The following is a 22441-nucleotide window of genomic DNA, read 5'->3' as shown; positions in this document are numbered from 1 at the left end:
ACAATATCACACCTGGCCAGACTCCACTTCTGCCTAGCCCTCCCCTTTGGGCAGCCATGCCCGTCTGTGCCCTGGATGTAGATGGTTCTCCAACATCTCCCGCGTGGACGAGGCTGGAAGGTGACCATGGTAACAGATGGGGCCATCATGGGGCACCGTGTTGTGTGTGTCGCTTTGGTGCCCCTCCCAGTGCAAAATCCTTTCTCAGTCCATGAGGTTCAAGGGGTGCAAAGAAGTTCCCCTTCTTGTTTCCTTCCCCCCGTCTATCGTGGTTGACGCAGAACTGGGCATGTGACCCCCATCTAATCAGTCAGAGCCCGTCCAGGAATTGGAGTCACCTCCAAAGAAAGCAGCTGTGAAGAAGGGAAGATCTGAGTGGGAGATGGTCTCGTTTGTGGGGGTGGGGGTGGGGAGGCAACATCATCACAAGGGTCCTTATAAGAGGGAGGCGGGGGGTCAGGATCAGAGGAGACGTGACCATGGAAACAGCAGAGGGGGAGCGAGGATGCCCTTTGAAGATGGAGGAAGGGGCCATGAGCCCAGGAATGCCGGAAAAACGAGGAACGGGCTCTCTTCTAGGGCCTCCTCCCGCTGCTGCCAACACCTTGATTTTCCAGCTGCCAGCTTCCAGAACTGTAGAGGAATAAATCTTTGTGATTTTAAGCTAAGTTCGTGGTTATCGGTTACAGCAGCCGTCAGGAATGAATGCACAGGCTGCCACTAACACGTCTGCCCTAACCGCCCGAAGGGAGACGTGCCCAGAGGTGGCAGAGGGGCCCAGATGTCCAGATCCTGGGTCCAGCCCTGACCCCGTGTGGGCTCTCGCTCAGCCCTGGATGCTCAGCCTTCTGTGTAATAGGAGCTCTGTTTCTCTCTGCCCATCAGTGCCCTCGCCCACGACTGACTCCCTTCCTTAGAAGCCGCAGGCTCTTGGCCCTGCTGCCTGCCTGGTGCCTTTTAGCTTGTGCTCCCCTCCTTCCAGGACAGGCTCAGGACTGTCGCTTGCCTCAGAGGTGCCCCATGGGTGGTTGGTTTTGGGGATTCCTGGCTGCCGGCACTGGGACATGACCATGGCGGTGGCCATGGGTGCCCTGGGTGCCAGGACAGAGGGGCTGGTGGGTGCTCGCCGTCCCGCCCTTGAAGCTCAGGGAGAGAACCACTACCTTCCCTCGAGTGGCTGCGGGAGGGACTGTGAACAGTGACAAGGATGCTCCTGGCTCTCTGTCTGGGTCTCCTCTGCAGATGCCCCTCGATCCCCACAGCTGCACAGTCACGTTTCTCCCCTCTGCGCATGGATGAAACCTGATGTGGGGGCCGCCCAGAGAGGAGCCACGGGCTCCGTGGGATGGGTGAGGGTCCCACCCAGAAGGCATGGGTAGCACTACCCATGGGCACACATTTGCTGGGGTCCTGGCCTCACTGGCTGCAAACCTGGCCAGGCGGAGCTCCAGACCCCGAAACTCTGGCCGTCCAGCCCCGAGGCCTCCTGGGACAGCAGGCCTTGCTTACCTGAGAAAAGAGGAAGGCAAGGAGCAAAGCCATCTGGACCTGAGCCCCTTCCCACTTTGATATAAATTGAGCGCCCGGTGGGGGCACAGCCCTGCCCTCCCCGTTCCACACAGGCACGTTAAGAGAGGATCCTGGAGACAGATGCCGTTATGGGCTGAGTTGTGTCCCCTCAGATTCCTAGACTGAGGTCCTCACTGCTAGCACCTCCACGTGCGACCATATTTGGTGAAAAGGCCGTTAAAGATGTCGTGAAGATCAAGTGAGGTCACCGGGGTGGGACCCTAATCCCATAGGACTGGGGTCCTTATAGGAAGAGGAGGTCAGACACATAGAGGGACGGCCCTTTCGAGGACACGGGGAGGAGACGTCTGTCTACACGCCCAGGAGAGAGGCCTCCGGATGGACCAGCCCTGCCCACCCTTGGGGCTCGGACTGCAGCCTCCAGGACTGGGGACAGTGACTGTGGTTCAAGCCATCCCATTTACAGGGCCTTTTGAAAGGCAGCCGAGCTGACTGTACAGATGCCTGGCTGCAAAGCAGTGGGTGTGTGCAGAGAACTCCAGGCTCAGGATCCCCCTTGGGGGGAGGGGGTGGTCAGTGCTGGGGACACAGGGACAGAGCTTGCAGGCCCCTCTGCTGGCTGCAAGGCTCATGCTGTGGCTCTGACGACCCACAGGACTGGGTCTAGGGTCCATGGAAACAGCCCTGGCCCCCTTTGTGTCCTGATAAGACACCCGGACCAAGTGGCAAAGTTGCATTCGGGGCTCCCCACCCCTCCCTCTTGGGGTCCCTTCTTCTCAAGAGCAGCCTCTGGATTGGCCCCTTGAGGACTTGGGAATGGAGTCCTGTTCCCAGCGCCCCTGCAGACACCGGGAATTGGGGAGAACAGTCAGGGCCCCCAGTGGAGAGTGAGGCCACCCCTTCCAAGACTTCCCACCCCTCCCGCCATGGCGAAGGGTCAGAGCCACCACCCATGGGCCCCCGACTCACGCTGCTGGGCATCCCAGACTGGGGTCTGGGAGGAAGGGAAGGTGGTGGGTCGAGTGAGTGCCTGGGATCGGAGTCACAGGCAGGCGGGAGGGCGGCCATCGATAGCCACCTGCTTGACCAAGGGGAGGCTGGTAGTGGCCTTTGAGCCCCCCCGAGGTGAGCCTTCCATCTGGGAGGCCGGCCCCTTCCCCGGGCTCGGCCTCATTGCTTCTGGGAGGGGAGATTAGGTTGTCTGGTGGGCTAGCCCTCCACTCACACTGTCACATTCTGTCCTCCAAGGAGTCCTCTGACTGCTCAGTCCCCTTCTAGGGCCGCCCAGCTGGACACACCTTGGGGTCAGCCAGAGGCCACCACCACGCCCTGCTGGGGGAGGGCAGGGCCTTAGTTTTAGGCCTGGGTTGATTTTCTGAGATTTCCTGGGAAGGTATTTCTTGGGTGGGGGAAGGGAGAGTCCCAAGAGGCAAGAAATTCACCCAAACATTAAGGAATTGGATGCTTAGAGAAAAAACCCTTTCCCACAAGTGGCTGTATCTCCTTGAACCTCCACACCTGCAGACTCCTGGCACCCACTGCTTATCTGCTGGAGATTAAAAATCTAAAAAAGTCCACTGTTAGCATGCAAATCCCAGCAGAGCCAGCCTGCGATGATTTGCATGGAAACCAAAGCTCCTTCTGGCATCCTGGGGCCCAGCCTAGAAGGTTCCCAATCTTCAGAATGGCCCCAGCTCCCAAACCAGGCCGGCTTCAGGGACTTACATAATGGTTCTCAAAGTGTGGTCACATGGATCACCTAGAAATGCAAAGCCTCAGGGCCCCTCAGACTTGCTCAGGCCGGGGGGTTAATGGAGAGGTGTTCCATGTTCATGGACTAGAAGACTCAATATTGTCAAGATGTCAGTTCTTCCCAACTTGATCTGTAAATTCAACACGAGTCCAATCAAAATCCCAGCAAGCCCTTTCACAGGTATTAAGAAACCAACTCTAAAATCTATGAGGAGGAGTTCCCTTCATGGTGCAGTGGTTAATGAATCCAACTAGGAACCACGAGGTTGCAGGTTTGATCCCTGGCCTCGCTCAGTGGGTTAAGGATCCAGCGTTGCCGTGAGCTATGGTGTAGGTCATGGACATGGCTCGGATTCCGTGTTGCTGTGACGGTGGCGTAGGCCAGCAGCTACAGCTCCGATTCCACCCCTAGCCTGAGAACCTCCATATGCCATGGCAGTGGCCCTAGAAAAGGCAAAAAGACAAAAATAAATAAATAAATAGATAAATAAATAAAATCTACAAGGAAAGTCACAGGTAACAGAATAGCCAACAGAATCTGAAAAAGGATGAAATTTTGGGAGCAGCCTCAGCCCTCTGCTTTAATGAGCCTTCCAGGGGAGTCTGGGGCACAGCCAGGGCCCCATTGGGAGAGCAAGGAAGTTGGGTGGGGGTTCGGAGGAAGCTACATCTAGAGGCCCCCCGCTTTGAGGATCCCCTCCATGTCCAGTCCCAGCTGCCCTTTCAGTCCTGTCCTGCTGGCCGTGGTCCGCAGTGTCTTTGATCCCTGGCCATCTCTTTCCCTATTCTTTATTCATCATACTACCTGGGCTGAAAGGCGCCACTCAGCCCACTCACCTGACCGCTGACATGTCCATTCGCCATCAAACACACACCAAAGCCCCTTTTGGGTCAGGTGAGGGAGTACATTTGCTGAGGTAAGATGAAGTTCTCTCTAGCAAAGATCGCTTAGGGAAAAGCCCTCTGTTAATGAAGCTGGTTTCTATGCATGTATCTTAAACCCTAATGCAATCCTGGCATTTTTCTCAACCCCTGCTGGCCACTGTGCTGGTTCTTTCTGATACCTCCTAGTGGGACCAGGGCCACTTCCTCTCCCTGAGATGCCTCCTTACCTTCCAGCTGGCGTCCTCTGCCAACGTTTCTTCCACACTGGCCACCAGAGTGGCCTTCCTTAAGCACAACCTTTAAGACTTTTCATGTGTGGTGTGTACTCAATTTTCATTGTTTGTTTTTTTCCTTAATGGTTTCTGGGTTTCCTGTCTTGCTTAGAAAGACTTCCTGCACAGTAGGATTATAAGAATATTTGCTTTGATTCTCCTCCCTGTGCTTATAGATTAAAAAAAAAAAAAAAAAGAAAAAGAAAAAAGACTCCTTCACTCATAATTCATTTGGAAATTACTCTGTGTGTGACGTGAGGTAGGGATTTAACTGACTTCTTCCAGATGGAGGGTTGGTTTTCCCAACTCTTTCAAGTGAAGAGTCTGTCCTTTGTTGTATTTTAAGTTCCTAGAGGGACTTATGGAGGTTTCTAAACTCTATTTCTTCCACTGGTCTGTCTGTTCCCACAGTAGAAGAGTTTAATGGCCGTGGCTGCGGAGGGAGTTTTCATACATGCAGGGTTTTGCTTTCCAAAGTCATTTAGGAGATTTTTGCAGATTGATTTTCCTCCTGAACATTATGTTCCTATGCACCACTTTTTTAAAAATGAAGATTTGGTCTAGTTTTTAAAAAAATGACTCAGACCCCACCATAGAACCTTGATGGGATTCCGAATGGACTAGAAAAAGTGTATGAATCCCTGGAGATTTGGCCCATTGTGAGAGTACACAATTCGTGGAGATTTCTTTTCATTGATCCAGGACTTGATTTAAGTTCTTCAATGGCATTTTGGAATTTTCACCATAGGGATGCTGGCTTTTTTTAAAAATTAAATTAAATATTTCTACATATGTCATGGCTCACTCACTGAGGTTAGGGAATTAGGATGTGGCTGGCCTGGGGGAAGGAGAGCAAAACCAGTCTTAGGTGATGATGAAGGGAGTGTCTAGAAAGTTGGGTCCGTGGCTATACCCGTTTGCAAGCTCAGCTCCTGGAGATTCCTGAAGCCAGGTTCAGCTTTGAGGGAGATATTACCCCAGACTCCTCAGAGTTCACATGTGCCATTATCCTGCACTTGGGGTATCAGGATTCACCTGGAAATTGTCAGGTGGATGGTGGCATTAAGGGGTGGGTTGCTCTCTGGTGCCCCCCATTGAAACAGACACATGTAAAACCTCTAGGGCCCTTTAAGACTTAAAGAGCCAGATACCAGCTTTGCTAGGGTGACTGGATGGGTTGGAAAGGTCTTTAGCCTCAGCCTCAGCCTCAGACGTCTTCTTCCTCCAGTCTCGGACCTCTTCTGCAGGGCCTCCTTCGTGCCCCAAGGTCTGTCCCTGTAGTTCCCCTTAATGTCACCTCTACATGGTAACAGTAGTCTTGGATCCTGGTCAGACCGAAACCAGAACTTCAGTCTCATAACCCTACTCCAGGGCCCTGCGGCCACTCCTTCCTCCAGGATCTGCCTCCTGGGGGTCCCTCCTTGGCCTTGGTGGGAGGGTAGGATGTGGCCAGCCCCTGTTTAGCTGTACCTTTGACCCCAGGCGTTCTGTTGGCTGGTGAAGACCCCTTTCTGATCACAGAGGGCAGACGCATCGCTGTGTCCTTACATGGCAGAGGTGGGGAAGGAAATTTCTGGGGTCGTTTATAAGGACTCTAATCCCATTCGTGAAGGCTCCACTCTCATGACTTCGTCACCCACAGCCCCCACCTCCTCACACCTTCAATTTGGGGGGCTTAGGGTTCTAGTGTGTGCACTGCAGAGGGGAGATATTTAGTCTATAGCACTGTATCCATCCCTCTATCTGCCCACTCATCCCAACTGACCTCCCCACCCCCCACCCCACAAACACTCCATGAGCACCTGCTGTGTCAGCCGAGTCTGGAGGGACAACAGCTGAGTAAACGGACGATGACAACTGGATATCCAGGGCTGAGGGAGGGAAGCGTTTCCCACTTTGGCTCTGAAAGCAGGAGTCCAGCACTCCTCCCTGGGCTCTGGGCTGCCTCAGCTGATGTGACCTTGACACTTACCCTCTAGACCCAATTGCTCCTCTTGGACTTCAGGGAGGCAAAAGGGGCCAGCTCGAGGCTGAGACCAGGGCACTCAAAACCTATAGAGGCCCAGCTCCCTCCCTGACTGACTGTCCATGTGACCTGAAGCAGGTTGTTGACCCCTCCTCGGTCCCCATTGTCCCACCACGAAGGGACCCAGATGGCTGTGTTCCAAGGCCCCTGCTGGGCCTGGGCCACCTCTGCCTCCATGGAGCAGGCCACCTGTCACCGGGCACAGCTGCCTGCCTCTCCAAGTGCAGGGGTCCCTGGGCCTCTGTGGCTCCTTCTCTCCCACCTGCACTGGAGCTGCAGCCCCTGCTCAGCCCTCCCAGCTCCAAAGCCCCCTCTGATGCCACCAGGGCCCCTGCTCTGTGCCCCATCTATGGGATATGTCCCTGGGGTCCCCCTGCCCCACTGATTGCCCACAGGTCTTTTTAGTGCTGGAGCCGATGTGCGTTGGGCCATGACTCTGGGGCTCACTGGTGCTCAAGGACCCATCCTTACAGGTGGCTCCTTTGGCTACTTCTTGGACCCCCTGGGGCCCAAGGGTCTCAAGAGGTTGTGAGTGGCTCTGGCCAAAAGGACCCCCAGACCCTAGGACTGAGGCCTCCCTCCCTCCCTGGGCAGAATAGCTAGCAATGGGGCAGAGGGGTGTGGCTGGGACATGAGCAGGGCCCTAGAAGGATCCGGAAAGGTCCAGAAAGATTTAAAAGGACCCAGAAGGAGCTGAAGAAAACTGGGCCCCAAGTGCCCCAAACCTGGCACAGAATGGGCACCTGGGAAGGACTTGCCAACACGCGGAACCACCAGCTTCCCTGGTTTAGACCTGGTGGCCGGAGGAGGAGCCGGTGACAGGAAGAGGGTTGTGGGCAGCCAGGAGGCAGGGGCAGTGAGAGAGAACGTGGGGGCTTCTCGCTCAGCTGCCTCAGCTTCCCTCACGGCCCTGTGGCTCTGAGGCCCAGAGCTGAGGTGGACCCAGGACTCAGGCAGATGGAAGGTTCTGGAGTCAGCGTGCACCTGCTCCACGGGAGAAACACACCTATGCCTTGCTGGGGCCGGCTAAACACCTGTAGTTTTCTCTGCGTGTCTGGGCAGAAGGGGACCATCTGGGTGTCACGTGGTGGCAGATTTAGGGTGACATGGCTGGTCTTTCCCCCCTTTCTGTCTGTAAGTCACACTCTTGCTCCTGTTTGTTTCTCTCGGCTTCCACAGCAGAACTGAACCTGCTCACGTCCTGCTGCAAACACACATTCCCCGCCCCATGGGGACAATGGAGAGAACCAGCATGGGCACTGCCGAGTGCCTACTGCATACAGGGCCTGGCACCGAGCATCTTAGGGCCCCATAGGTGACCCCACAGGGCCCCTCTTGAAGCTGGTGGCCAGGACTTGGGGTTGGTGTGAGGGCAGAATGCGGGACATGACAGTGTCCTCCTGAGAGTCCCCTGAGCTGGGCAGGATCTCAGCTGCGGAAACCAGAAGCAAGCGAGGTCCCCACAGGAGGTTGAGTCAGGGCCCCCCGTTGTCCTCCTCAACAGCATTCACCGAGCACCTCCTGTGTGCCAGGCGGGTATCACCCCACCTGAAGCTGTGGGGGTGAAGAGTCCTCACAGAGGGGGCAGCAGTCCAGCAGCAACCGCACCACGTGGGTCCTGTCACCTGTGGGTAACACGGAGGCGTGCAGGGAGCTAAGACCTGGGGGGAGTCCTGGGGGGTCAGGCGAGGACCCTCTGAAGAAGCCACAGCCAGCTGCAGCGCCTCAGCGTCAAGAAGGAAGGGGGATATTTCGCAGGAGCCCCGGCTCAGGCCTCGATCCGATGCCTGTGTGAGGCGGGAGGACGGGTGGCGAGGGGCAGGGATGGAGGCTTGCTGGGGGTGCCCTCCCAGTGCCCGCCCCCTTGCAGACAATGGCCAGTTAGAAACAGAGTCACCCGTCTCCACTCTGGCATCCAAGCCTGATGTTTCTATGGTGGGTGCTGCCAGGGTGCCCACAGTGGGTGAACAGAGGGTGCCAGTGGGGAGAGGGCATAAATTTTCCAGCCAGGACAGTGTCAGCGCCTTGGCCACATCTGTAAAGTATGGTTTTTCTGGGGCCCAAGGCTTGGAGCTGTCACTGAGCCACCTGGCCCAGGTCGGTGTTACATATCAGGCGGTGGAATGCCAGCCAGAACAGCCTCCCAGGCTTCAGTCCAGACGGCGCGAACTGCTGTCCTGGCTCTTACAGCGGTGTGAACAAAGCCATGAGAACCACTTCCGGCCTCAGTTTGCTCATATGTACAGTGGGCGTAACCTCATCGGCCTCCGTGGTGGAGGTGAGGGGAAGTTGTAACAGCTCCCAGAGATGCACTGCTTTTGGATGTGGGCCCTGCGCTGGCACAGAGGAGGCACTCAAGAAAAGCGGGTTAGGAGTTCCCACTGTAGCTCAGTGGGTTAAGAACCTGACTAGTATCCATGAAGACGCAGATTTGATCCCGGGCTTCTCTCAGGGGGTTAAGGATCCGGTGTGGCCATGAGCTGTGGTGTAGGTCGCAGATATGGCCTGGACCCCGCGTTGCTGTGGCTGTGGCTGTGGTGTAGGCTGGCAGCTGCAGCTCTGATTTGACCCCTAGCCTGGGAACTTCCATATGCTGCGGGTACTGCCAAGCAAAGCCAGGCAAAGCCAAGCTGGTTAAGTGAAGGAAGGATGGAAAGAATGGATGCCTGAGCTCTAGCAATGCACCCGGACCTAAGGTTGCCAGGCTTGGGCGCTGTGGTGAGGCAAGGCCATGGCCAGGGCGGTGGGGTGGGCAGGGGGTGGGGGGACGAGGCAGGAATGTTAAGGGGAAGAGGGAGCTGGCTGGCACTCAGGAGGGAGCGGTAAGTAAGCAGTGCCCCGAGGATTGGGAAAGACCCCAGCGGAAAGATGAGGCGTGGAGAGCCCTTCACAAACCCAATGGGAGTCCGCTTAGACGCTGAATCAATAGAAGGAAAGAGGCTCCAGCCAGATCGGAGGTGCCGGTGTAGAGTGTGGGTGGCTACCCAGGGTCAGGCTGGAAGGAGGAGGGCCATTGGCCGGGGAGCTGGGCCAGGGGGTACCTGCCTGGAGCCCACCTGGAAGCCTGCCACGCCCACTCACAGGTGCTGGGGCCCTCAGGCTGGGTTCAGCATTGGCCAGCTCTGTGGCTAGCCCTCCTGGACCCTGGGGGCCCTGCCTGCTGGAGGCTGCAGCTCAGGGAGGAGGCGGCAGTGGGCAGGGGAGGGCGGGGAGAGGTGTGGGGGGGTGTCAGGGGCAGACCCCACCTGTTTTACTGAGGAGGGGACCCAGCCACCTGTACGGGCCTTCCTGCTGCCTCCCGAAGCTTCGTTCTAGGCCATGGGATGCAGGCTTGTCCTGGCTGTGGGGGACGGTTCTGGGTCTCCAGAGGCCCAGGAGGGGCAGCTACGTCCCCCCCGCCCCCAGTGGTGGTGACATGGGCTTCAGCGTCACATAGTCCTCAGAGCAGGGAGGCAACTGCAGACCTTAGGCACCGAGTGTGGGTGAGGGAAGCCGGGAGCCCATGCCTGGTACCTGGAGCTTTCTCAGCATCCTCCTCTGACCCCAAGCACACACCGGGCTGGGCCCGAGCGCAGGAACCCAGTGCTCCAGGGCTTCAGGAACAATTTGGGTGTTTCTCATAAAGGGCTCCCAGGAACCATGGTCCCATAAGATGCTCCGGGGAAAGCACTTCTGAGGTCAGATGAGCCTGAGAAACTCCGTGTCTCTCCCGTCAGAGGCACGTAGGAAAGGCTCTGATTGGCCCTTGGTAAAGACTTGGGCTTTATTTTCTGGGCCCTTGGGCTTGCGTGGGTTTTGTCTAGAGGGTGGGCCAGGGGCTGCTCTTGCTGCATGTGGCAGATGGCACATCCTTCCTCTGGGGGGCGGTGGTTGGGGGAGCAGGGACCTTCCAGACACCCCCATACTGTGTGGGGCAGATGGGGGTCTGCTCCCTCGGGTGGGAGGGCTTTCCGCCTCTGTGGTGGGAAGGAAATTGCCAGGCCATCAAGAGCAGTGGGCTCTGTCCTGAGCGGGTGCTGGGGGGGGTCCCACACAGTTACACAAAACCTCAGAGGGGGGTCTTTTCAGGCTGCTGGCTCCTTGGGAGCCTGGGGCAGGGGGTCCCCCAATCCTTCCCAGGAAGGGAGAAAAGACAGGAGGGCAGAGAGGCCCCTGGGTCCAGCCATGCTGGCTGTGCTGGAGGCTGGGAAACAAGAAGCTGGAGCAGAGATGGGCTTCCCAGGGTTCAAGTTCAAAGCCGGATGACCCAGGGCTGACCAGGGACCAGTGAGGAGGCAGTGGGGATGGAGGGTCGGAGGGTCGGCGTGGGGGTGCAGGATGGTCAGAGTGAGGGGGCCAGCCGGGTGCAGAGACGATTTGGGAAAGTGGGGGTCACAGGAATTTCAGGCCCCTGGTTGGGCCAAGCGGGAGGCCCAGAGGGGACAGAGTGCAGGCGTGGGCACAAAGGGGGCCCCACCCAGGCTCGCCTCCTGCCCCAGCTGTGCCACCCCAGCCCTCGAGGGAGGCTTCCAGAAGCAGTGGATCTTCCTGACAAACAGCCCGCAGAGGCTCTGCGCCCCCTGCCTTGGTGGGCTGGCGGCCCCACCCCACACCACAAGGGGAGGGGGGCCTGCGAGGAGCCCAGGAAACAGTGCGCCCCACCCCAGACCCCGTGCTCTGGGACTGGGCGGCCGTGAGGGTCTTTGGTGGGCTTGGTTTGCCAAGTCGTGCAATGGGAGACTCGGGCCTTTGCGGGCGGGTGGTCTGGGACAGGCGGGGACACTGCCGTCGGGGCCCCTCCTTGGCAGCTGACGTGGCGTGGGAACGCTGGGGCTCAGGCTCCGAATGTTCCCGCAGATTGACAAGGTCCAGGGCCTGCACGCTGCCTCCCTGGGGACGGGATTGACGGCTGATCGGTGGGGGGCAGGCGGCTCAGGCAGGGTGTGCTGGGAACAGCGAGCCCCCGACTCCCACCTCGCTGCCCCCACTCCTCCCAGGCCTGGCCCCTCAGTTTGGATATCTGGGGGAAGGGCTGGGGCCCACGGTGACCCTGAGACTGTGGCAGGTCTGTGGTGGGAGTCAGCCCTAGCTGTCCACACTGCCAAGGCCAAGGCGAGCCGAGAAGGGGACTAGGGCTCTCTTGGAAGGGCTCCTGGCTCCCTCAGCCCTGCCCATGCCGCTGCCAGGGCCTCCTGCCCACGCCGCTGCCCTTTCCTGCCCCCACTCTGGGGCATGGATGGCGCATCATGGCTCCCATCCCTTGCTGCCCCTCCCACGCCCCTGCCCCCATCCCAGGACCTCCCTGACTCCCTCCCCATGAAAATCACCAAGTTCCTAACTCACATTGGCGTCCAAAATAGGCTCAGACTGGAGATGGGAACGTGGGTCCTGAGGAGGCCTTGACCTTGGCCCAGCGCACTTTCAAGGGGATACCTTTGGCCAAACCAAGCGTCTTCTCTCTGCCTTTGCATGCAGGCTGTGGTGAGTTGGCTTTCTTGGCCAGCATCTTAGTCCTGAAGCTGGACAAGCCCCTGGAGCTGGTCCCAGCCAGTGTGTCTAGGGACACTGCCCACTCCCACTTCTGAGGAGCAGCACTGGGGGCTGGAGAGGGGCCTCCAGGGCTCTACCTGCATCTGTCTGGGTCTTCACACCTGTCCGATTGCCCACCTGTGGCAGAGTCCCCAAGATGGCAGTGCCCTCCAGGGATGTATGTCAGGGCAGTGTCAAGGCTGGAGATATCCCCAGGCTTCCTTCCTCCAGCCCAGGGTTCTCCCTCCAGTTTCTCTTGTTGGAATTCTCTTCTGCCTGCCCCAGGGTGGCTGGCATAGTAGCGGGGACTCTGGCTCCATGAGGTAATTCTGACAATCCCCAGAACAGAGCTGAGCCTCAGCATGGGATGGGTGTTGGATGATTGAGAAAGTCCCTTGTGCAACTAGAGTTAGATCAGAAAGGACTCATCCATTCCTTCACCCACCAAACTTTCAATCCATCTCTCCATCTAGACTTCTATGCTTCATTCCAATCATCCACCCCTCCACTGGCTCATTGACCCATTCATTGCTTAATTATCCATCTATTCATCCGTCTCTTGGCCCATCCACCCAACGACCCATCCATCCATCCATCCATTCCTCCCTCTCTCCCTCCCTCCATCCATCCATCCTGTGACCCTTCACTCCTTCAATTATCCATCCATTCATCTACCTAAATGGTCTATGATCCAGTCTATCTGTTTATGGGGCATCTAATCATCCATCCAACCATCTGTCTGTATCTCCACCTTCCCGGCCCACTTATAAATGTGGTACTCATGTATAAAGCCACCTATCCATCTCTCTGTCCAGTTATCCGACTGTCCACCCACTTGTCCAATCATCGATCCAGCCAAATATCCATGAACTGGTAATGCCGCGCAAGGCTGCCATCTTGGTCAAAAGCCCAGTGAGGCCGTTTCTTGGGTTGTATGACTATCCCTATGCTGGCGAAAATGTTGAGGCCTGGGGGGCGTCATATATATTGGAAATAACTACTTGGGCTCAGATAGACACGGGTTCAAATCTTAACTCCATCATCTCATTAGTTGTGTGGTCTTGAGTCACTTATCTGACTCTCTGAGTCTTAGTTTCTTCTTGCATAAAAAAGAATATGAACATTGAGAACTTTCTAGGATTAAAGATAAACCACATAAGATTTTCTGCACATAGTAGGTTCTCTTCCCCCCGCCCCGAATAGCAAACATTTATTTCTCTGGAGGCCAAGAAGTCTAAGATCCAGTGCCTGGTGAGACCCCTCCTATTGTTCTCCTATTGAGAACAGAGAGAGCGCTGCACATAGCAGGCTCTTTTTAAAATTAATTAATGAATTATTTTTAGGGCTACACGCAGGGCATATGGAAGTTCCCAGGGCTCCTTCCTCCAGCCTCCGCGCTCTTTGCCAACCCAGTGTAGACAGTCCTCTATCCATCAAGAACAAGTGAGTGGTACCTGCAGCTGGCAGAGCTTTGGAGCCATGGGGGGTCATCAGATGCTTGCCACTCCGATGTGGCCCAGGCCAACCTCGTCTGCCTGCAAAGGAAGCCCTGCCCACACCCCGCCCCCGCCCCAGCCAGAGCTGGCTGCTGACACCCAAGCAAGTGACCCAAAGGCATGTGGCCTGTGCTCCCAGGACATGGCTTTGCACCCGAGCCCGGCTGCCAGGCACAGGATGTGTGCACACCTGGTGCAGAACAGAAGTCAGAGCCAAAGGCCTCTGAGCTCACCTGTGCCCGCCCCCACCAGGCAGGCCTTTCCCTCCCTCACGGTAGGTAAATACAAGAGTCTATTTACGTGGCAACACGGCTGGTCTGTGGCGGTGGGGTAGGCGGCTTACGTAATGATGCGTGGTGCTTGGCAGCCCCTGGGTGCTGCAGGAGAGGGGGGCATGATGTGGCTTGTACCCTGGTGCCTGCCCCTGAGGGGTTACCTGTTTGTCCAGGAGCCCCCGAGGGCTCAGGCAGCAGGATGTCCAGGCACCGGGCCTCGCCTGCGGGCAGGGCTCCCTGTTTTCCGTGCACCCACATATCTACAGGCTCACCGGGTCTCACTGGGCATCAACACGGATGCCTTCCACTGGCCTCGGTCTGCGGATGGGGCTGCTGATCCTCGGAGAGGAGAGGCACTCGTCCAAGGTCCCACAGAGAAGGGTTTGTCTGACTCAACCTTGCTCAAGGGCTAAGGCCCCTGGTCTGGGCCACCTGTCCCCAGCCGGGCCAGGCTCTGTCCCAGCGTCCCTGGGGTCTCTTTCCGATCCCACCCTGGGAGCTCCGAGGCCGGCAGTCTCTGGGTCTGGTGAGGTGACCCCCATCCTCCTGGCATCTTTGCTGGAGCATACAGCTCGGGGCTAGAAAAAGCCGCGGCCCTTGCCTCCTCCTCTGCTCGAGAAGCTCCTGGATGCTCTGCTCGAGCCCACGCAGGCCGCCCTCGGGCAGCCCTCCCCAGCCCCCGGGTCTCCAGGGAGCAGCCTCTGAGCCTCTGGGGACCTCAGGCTCTTCTGCCACAAGCAAGAGTGACCCTGGGAATCGCTCAGCAGATCAGGTGAGAAAATGATTGTGTGCCTCACAGGCAGAAAGTTCCAGAATCACATCCCAGACACATACAGATGGTCTCAGGCCCTCGTTGGTAAGTGCCTCTTCCCCAGGCAGGGCCAGGTTCTGTTTCACTTTGTCTCCTGTCCCCAAGCAGGTCCTGAGGGAAGGGGAACTGCTGGGGACTGAGCGGGTGGACCAATGGTTAGAAAACAGAGAAAATAAACGGACCCAAGATTTAATAGGGGTGGGGGATGGAGAGAAAGAGGAGGTGGGAGGTGTTCCAGCTCCTTTAACCCCCTAGGCCGGGAGCCAGATGCCACCTCTCTGTGCCCCATTTCTATTTTTTTTCCATCTGGAAAAGGGAACATAACAGAACCTACCCTGCTGCATTGGGTGGGTACTGATCCTGCGGGGAGCCCTCTTCCTGTAAGAACGCCCTCAGAAAGTGACACTCGAATTTCCTTCCTCCCGGACACCCCGGCTCCAGTTCCCAGCCGGGCCAGGTACCTGCACAGCCATTCCTGCGCAGGGCGTGCCCCGCCCTCCTCCCGCCCCTGTTAAAATCCCCTGGATCAGAGCCTCTCCCAGGTATGTCCTGGTTATGTAATCACCGCAGAGCAGCTATGCTGGCCGCCGGCTCTTCCCTGGCTCCTGTTTACTCTTTGGCTCAGGGGAGAGCTCCATTCAGAAGAAATTGCTATTGTTTCCCAGCCTTCCCATGGGAAAGCAGCACGGGGGAGGGGCTCCGTGCACCACCGGGCGAGGTGGGGGGTGTGGCAGAGGCGGAGGTGAGAGAGAAGCAGGTCCTGGCACAGCCCAGGGCTTTTTTGATATGCACGTAGAGCTTACCCTTCACTTATCTCATCAAACACAAAAGCCTCCAAGAGTTTTTGCCTGACCTGCTAGTTTTGATACACCTGAAAAATGGTTAAGAAAAATGCAGACATTGTCTTACCCGCTTCCCTAGTCATGACATTTTACTTCACTTCTCACCGTTTTGTTGTCTTTTCATTTATTCATGAGTGTATGCATGCATGTATCCATCCACACATCCACCCACCCATCCATCCATCATCCATTATCTATTATCTGTCCATCTATCCATCCATCGTCCATCCATCCATCCATCTCTCATCCTTCCATCCATCCCTATTCCATCCAAGCATCAACCAACTGTCCATTCATCCATCCATCATCCGTTATCTATTATCTATCCGTCCACCTATCATCCATCCTTCCTTCCATCCCTATTCCATCCAAGCATCCAACCAACTATCCATTCATCCATCTATCATCCATCCATCATCTATTATCTAATATCTATCCATCCATCCGTCATCCATCCATTTATCATCATCCTTCCATCCATCCCTCATCCAACCATCCCTATTCCATCCAGCATCCAACCAACTATCCATTCATCCATCCATCATCCATTCATCCATCAGCCATCTATCCATCCATCCCAAATCCATCCATCTGACCAACTATCCATCCATCCATCATCCATCCACCCATCATCCATCTACTTATCCATCTGTCCCTTCTTTCACCTACCATGTGTTGAGTCAGTTGTGGAAGAAATACTGGACTGGAGTCTTGGGACCTGTTTTCCCATCTCAGCACAGCCACTATGTTGAGGCAGATTGCTCCATGTAGAAAGCAAGGTTTGAGAATAACATGTACCCAGGTCTGCATCTCATATCTGCCATTTTTGATCTTTTCCTTGGCCAAACCCTTCCCCCTCCTTTGGGCTTCAGCTTCCTTGTCTGTGAAGCAGAGCAATAATGGCATTTGTCTTATTACTTTAAGGGCATAATAAGAAAATACACCTGAGAGTTCCTGGAATCCTGTGAGCCTTCCAGTAGGAGGTATTCAGGTCCTGTGCTTTGGGTGGTGGATGTCAATATGGGGCAAGAGATAGCCCAGGTCTTCAGGGCTCCCTGAGCAGTGGAGCAGAGAAAGACTCAGCCAGCATCAGTGGGGTGTGTGCTGGGGTGGAAATGCAGAAGAAGAAGAGGGGATGAGACTGAAGGGAAGAGTCTTGATGGCCGTGGGGACCAGCCAGCAAGAGTTTTGAGCAGGGTAGAACATGGTTGGATTAGTATTTTGGGAGGACCCTTCTGGCTGCTACATAGAGAGTGGATGAGAAACGGGGTCCCACAAGGAGGGAAACCAGTTAGGAGACTGGCAGTTGCCTGGAGTCAAAGGTCATGAAACTAAAGGATGGGACATGTAGCACTAAACTTCACAGATACATTTTCTTCTAAATATGAAAACTGTTCAGGCGTCGGAATCAAGGATTTGGGCCTCAGGTGACCTAAGTCCATGCCAGTTCCCCTGGTCATTTGGTAACGCAGCGTTTGTCTCCTCTCTTCCCATCCTGTATCCCTAGCAGACATTGCTAATCAATTGCAGCTCTTCTTCTCCTAAAGCCTAAAACCATGCGGTCCAATATGGTAGCCACTAGCCACTATTTAACACTGGCCATTTCAATCGAAATCAATTAAAATGAAATCAAATGAGTAATTCTGTGGCTGAAACACAATAGTCCTATTTCAAGTGCTTGACGCCTACACGCAGCTAGCGGCTCCCTGTGGGAGAGAGCAAAGACAGAACATTCTGTCATCACAAAGTTTCTCTTGGACTGTGCTGGCTGCAGTCAGCCTACCATGGCTGGTCCCCCATGGCAGAAAGGACATTAAGCACTGCCTTCTTGGGCCCAGTGGGGATGAGATCTGCCAAACCTCAAGCCTGCCCGGGGTCACATCTCGCTGCAGGTTCTGTCGTCATCTGAATTTTACATCTGGCAAGGTCATCCTTGAAAGAGCAATGTCCTTTTGGGCTGCCCCTTCTCAAGCTCGCTTTCCTGTTGTCTCTTAAGAAGAAAAAAGTCAAACCCTTGCCCTGCCCCTGGGCCACACGTGTGATCAGCGAGTGTTGTTTCTGCCCCAAGCTCACCTTATTTCTCCAGCCTCCAGAGACTTGATGCTTCTGTTTGGCGTCTATTTTTAGTGCCTCTGGGTGAATGTCATTGCCGCCGGAGGCTGACATTTCATACTCTGGGAACCTTGACCTGCTGCTTTTCCGGTTGTGAGCTGACCCTGCTTTTTTATGCCCCAGAAGGAAAGAACAACGATCATTAACAATCAGCATCTTCTGGAAAATCGGAAACGGAGCCTCCGTGATCCGAGGCTGCCCTTAACCTCGGCTGTGCTGCCTGCAGTGGCCACCACATGGCTCATCTCCAGAAGGCTCCGCGGCTGCCAGGGTGACACGCTGGGGCCACCAGCCGTGTCAAAGCAGGGAAAGCGCAGTCGGTGCCGGGCTGGGAACCATGGCCAGGGGTGGAGGAGGGTGAGGCGGAGTGATAAAAACTCGGTGGAGAAAGCTGCTCTAACCAGGTAGAGACCTGTGGCCCACCTCTAGAGACTGGCACTAACCCCTCCCAGAGCAGGGTGGAGTAGAAGCAGGAGGCGGAGAGGGTGCCTTGCTCTGGGGGGGTGGGGAGCTTGACTGAGCCTCTGACCTTGGGCTGGGTCCCATGCAAGGTCCTGCCTTCAAAGTCTGTGATTTTCAGTCTTGTGTATTCACTCAGCAAAGAGAAATGAGGCCCGAGTGAGGGGTGGGGGGATATTGACACAACGAGGGAACCCTGGCCAACTCCTGGCTCAGGGGTGGGGACAGAGGGGCGTGGGGCCTCACGCCCGCTAGCAGGGGCAAGGCTGCCAGTTCTCCCAGTGGCCCTGCCTGCCCAGGTACATAGGTGTCCCTTAGGTGGTGGGAACCAAGGCTGGCCTGGCTTTTAGGGGAGAGGGGCGGTACTTGCTGAAATCACCTCTGACAAGGAAAGCAAAGGTCACGGGAACAATTCTTCCTTTTCACGCTGGGCGACCTGGCAGGAGCCTCGCTGGAGCGGACAGAGGGTGGCAGCCCCTCCCCGGCAGCCCAAGACAAACAGGGCGGCAGGAAGTTCCCACGCTCCCAGGGCTGGCACCCAGAGCCTCTGCAGTCACCTGCTGGGGGCTGGAGCTGCCAGGAGGAGGAGGGCGGGGCCTCAGCCGCCCACAGGTGAGCCTGGAGCCCTGCGGCCAGGGGGTGGGGCCAGCTGGAGCACATCTGCTGAGCTCCTACTAGGAGCCAAGCACCTTGCGAATGCCGTCTCCCCGCGAGCCCTCACAAAAATCCTACCAAACTAACATTAAGCTTTGCATTTCACAGAATAGGAACCTGGGACCCGGAGAGGTGAAGTGATATCCTCGGGCCACCCAGCCCCGAAAGGGAAGAATCAGGATCTTGGACTCAGGCCCCTCTGGCTTCAAAGTCTGTGCTTTTTAGCCTTGTCGTGTATCCACTCAGCAAACCTTTGCTGAAACCCTACCGCGTGCCAGGCTCTCAGCCTTGGCCCCAGGGCTGACCTTGTATCCCGTATCCCAGGGGGTAGGGCTGTCCCTTCCCTTTAGTGACATCGATCAAGGGGCAGACCTTCTCCTTCTTGTCACCCAGCACAGTGCCTGCATGTAGCAGGTGCATTGGAAGAGCCAGCCGAATGACTGGGGCCATGGCCAGGTCAGCAGCTGTCACTCCTGCCTGGGGGACAGAGGCTTCTGAGGCCCCCTGGGCCTTCAGGTCTCAGAGGACCCCTCACAGCTGCCTCCCAGGGACCACACTTCTGCTGGTCCCTCCTCCACCCCCAGACAGGGAACCACCCATGCCAGTGTGGGAGCCACCTCGGAGTCCACGGTTATGACAAGGCGAGGCCAGGATGAGAGACACATTTCAGGTGGGCATTTGGGGCAGGTGGCAGCTGTTGGAGGCTGTCCTCCTCTCCAGGCCCCCAGCCAGGACACCAGTGTGACACTTATGGCCCCTCTCACCTCTCGGATTCTAGAACCTCGAGGTCAGGAACCACGACGTAGCCTACGCTCAGGAACGACCTGTCCTCCGAGGGCCGGCTTCCGCTTTCCTGCAGGTACGGGGAGTTAGGGCAAAGCCCTGCCCACTCACTTTTCCACTGCCCGCCTACCTCTGGACCCGCCCATCTGTTTATCATCCTTCTAGCCAACACCTCCATCACCTGCCCGAAGGTACGCAGCTATTCCAGCAGGCTACCCGATGAGCACGCAGGCGTCCATCCTGCCATCCGACCACCGTTCCACCTGTTCACCCACCAGCATCCTCCATCCATCGTCCATCAACCCAGGCAGCCTCCACCCGCCCACTGTGTGGTTCCTCTGTCTATCCTTTGATTTGTCTACACAGCCATCCACTCCTTTGAATCCCTAGTACCAGGCCCGAAGCCACCCGTGGGCGCGAAGCAAGGTCGGCTCAAATGGCTTCTGGGTACTGTGGAAAAACCCAACCCGGTTCCACGCGAGCGTTTTTGGTCACTGGCTTCGCAGCTTCCCCTCTAGGCACACTGGCCCTTCCCCTCCTGGGAGGTCAAAGGGCGGCGGGGTGGGGAAGCCTGGGTTTTGGGTTGGCCGTTTATTCGCTACGTGACCTTGGCCGTGGAACCAAACGGTCCGTGTTGCATGATGCGAAGAGTCACAGCAGATGCCTGGACCGCGCACCTGCCACAGCGAAACACCCACGGTAATTAACCCGTGTTATCGCCAGAATGAATCATCACTTACGTTGTCCAGGCTGCGTTGTCCAGTTGTGTCTGATGGTCCCGGAAGGAAAGTTTGCTGTGGTTCCTGAATGCCCAGTGGATGAAAAATCATGTCTTTCTGCTGTTTTTCTGTCCCCCAGACCTTCCTTTTTCTAGCTGGCTGGGTCCCGTTTTCAACTGCGCATGTCTTTTTTATTTCAGTGGCACCGATAACACCCTTTTCGATAAAAGGAAAACAAAACTTCCAGCAGAGATAAAGGAAGGTCCGAATTCTTTGGCAGCTGTCCTGGGAAGGAGCGTTCCACGTTCCGTGCTGTTTTCCCACTGGAATGGGACAAAGGGGCTCTGAAATATTTGTCCAGATCATTTCTCATCAATGGGGCATTCCAACAGCCACAAGTGGTGTCGGCTTTTCGCCCTGAGCCCAGCCAGGAGGGAGCCACTGGTCTGGCTAATCTGGGTGGGAGTCCTGGTCACTGGCTGAACTGGGGGGGCGGGAGCACTCGTGTTCCATGGGGACAGTGTATCTGACCGAGTCGGCTGCTGGCCGGCTGCTGGGGCTGAGCTGTGTCAGAGGCTGGACCTGTGCGCCAGACCCCTGAGCCCGTGTGGCTCTAGTCTGTCTCTTGCCTGGGAGAAGTGATTAATTATGCCATTTTTTAGAGGAGGAGACTGAGGGTCCGTGTGGATGCGGGAGACTCACCCAAGGTCACACACATTTCAGATCTCTGTCTGACACCAAGCCTCCCGGCTCTGGCCACCACAGCCAGAAGCGCTGCCGTTCACCTGTCCTCCTGTCCCCAAGTGCCCTCGTGCTTCCTCCTGTGCCCAGACATCCACGGTGTCTCCCCAAAGTGACGAGCTCTGAGCTGCGAGCTTCTCAGCTGAGACACAGCCCCGCACCTGTCTCTGTGGTCCAGGTTCTGTCTCCTCTCGGTCTGGTACCACCTCCTGGCACACCCTCTCTTCTAGGTCATCCTGTCCCCAGGTGTCTCTGAAAACTCCTCCGACACCAGGCATCACCTTCCCACTGCCCAGGGGCCTCGGAGCAGAGCACAGGTGCCTGGTGGGACAGAGATAGGTCCGGGGTGGCAGCCAGGTCCAGATGGCCCCCGAGGACCCTCACCTGTTGGTGTGCACTCCCTGAGGAGCCGGCTTCTTCACCTTGAACGGTGCTCACCTGGTAGCCAGAAGATGCCCGGGAATGATGCACGGGACTCCCAAGACGGTGTCATAAATGGTGCTATGTCTTCTGCCTCTCTCTTCAACTACTTGCTCTGGGGTCAGGTGTCCACTGCGTTGCAAGAATGCTCAAGCAGCCCCGCGGAGAGGCCCATGTGGCAGGGTCCCGAGGCCGCCACCAACGGCCCGGTGAAGGAGGGGTCTTGGAGGTGAGCCCTCCAGCCCCAGGCAAGCCTTCAGATAACTGCAGCCCCAGCCGCCAGCTCGACCACCATCCCCTAAAAGATTCTGGCCCAGAACCACCCAGTCCAGCAGCTCCTGGAGGCTTCGCCCACAGAAACCGTGGGAGATAATAAGTATTTGCTGTTTCCAGCCACGCGGTGTGGGGACAGTTTGTTACACAGCAAGAGATAACGAATCCACGAGGTTCGAATTGTGCACTGTCTCTTATGAGCCCTGGTTTCTTCCTTTACAAGACAGGCTCATCATTACTCCTCTGAGAACGGTGCTGAGAACTGAGCAGAAGGCGGCCTGCACTGTGCCCAGCATCCCCGGGGCCACGGGGCAGCAGTTACTGTTGCTGCAGCCACGTTTGCCTGCATGGAGCTCTGACCACCCCCCCACCCCGCCTTGGGGTGTTAGCACCTGCAAGCCTCTTATGCCCTGCCCCCCCACACACACACATACCCCAGACACTAACCTGGCCCAGTGCCTGGTCTAGGGCTGAAGTGGGTGTTCAGTCATTGCTGTGGAACCAATGAATGAAGCAAATTTTTTTTTTTATTAAAATATTTTAGGAGTTCCCATTGTGGCTCAGTGGGTTAAGAACCTGACTAGTATCCATGAGGATGTGGGGTCGATCCCTGGCCTCGCTTAGTGTGTTAAGGATCTGGCGTTGCCATGAGCTATGGTGTCGGTTGCAAATGGCCTTGCTGTGTCTGAGGGGGAGGCCAGCAGCCACAGCTCTGATTTGACCCCATCCCTGGGAACGTCCATGTGCCACAGGTGTGGCTGTAAAAAGAAAAAAAAAATTTTTTTTTAAATTGTGATCAAATACAAACTACATAGATTTTATCATCGTAACCTCTTTTAAGCGCCCAGCTGAGTAGCATTGAAGGACATTCGCTTTGTTTTGC

At 56.4% G+C, this 22441-nt stretch overlaps 2 long non-coding RNA genes across 3 annotated transcripts; one reads left to right on the top strand and one right to left on the bottom strand.

Annotated features, from left to right (window-relative positions):
* On the bottom strand, positions 9918–20229 carry LOC110259228. The gene is made up of 3 exons (XR_002341413.1): positions 20146–20229; positions 17471–19475; positions 9918–11334 (listed from the first exon to the last, which is right to left on the bottom strand). It is a non-coding gene; the product is annotated as an uncharacterized LOC110259228 (long non-coding RNA).
* LOC110259227 lies at positions 17828–21380 on the top strand. Of its 2 annotated transcripts, XR_002341412.1 has the most exons (5): positions 17828–17913; positions 18412–18580; positions 18731–19292; positions 19401–19481; positions 19571–21380. It is a non-coding gene; the product is annotated as an uncharacterized LOC110259227 (long non-coding RNA). The 2 variants fall into 2 exon arrangements; XR_002341411.1 differs by having other exon boundaries at positions 18412–19292.

The sequence above is a fragment of the Sus scrofa genome, chromosome 2 (genome assembly GCF_000003025.6).
Source record: "Sus scrofa isolate TJ Tabasco breed Duroc chromosome 2, Sscrofa11.1, whole genome shotgun sequence".
NCBI lineage: Eukaryota > Metazoa > Chordata > Mammalia > Artiodactyla > Suidae > Sus > Sus scrofa.
This window is presented reverse-complemented; position numbering and strand designations above follow the sequence as displayed.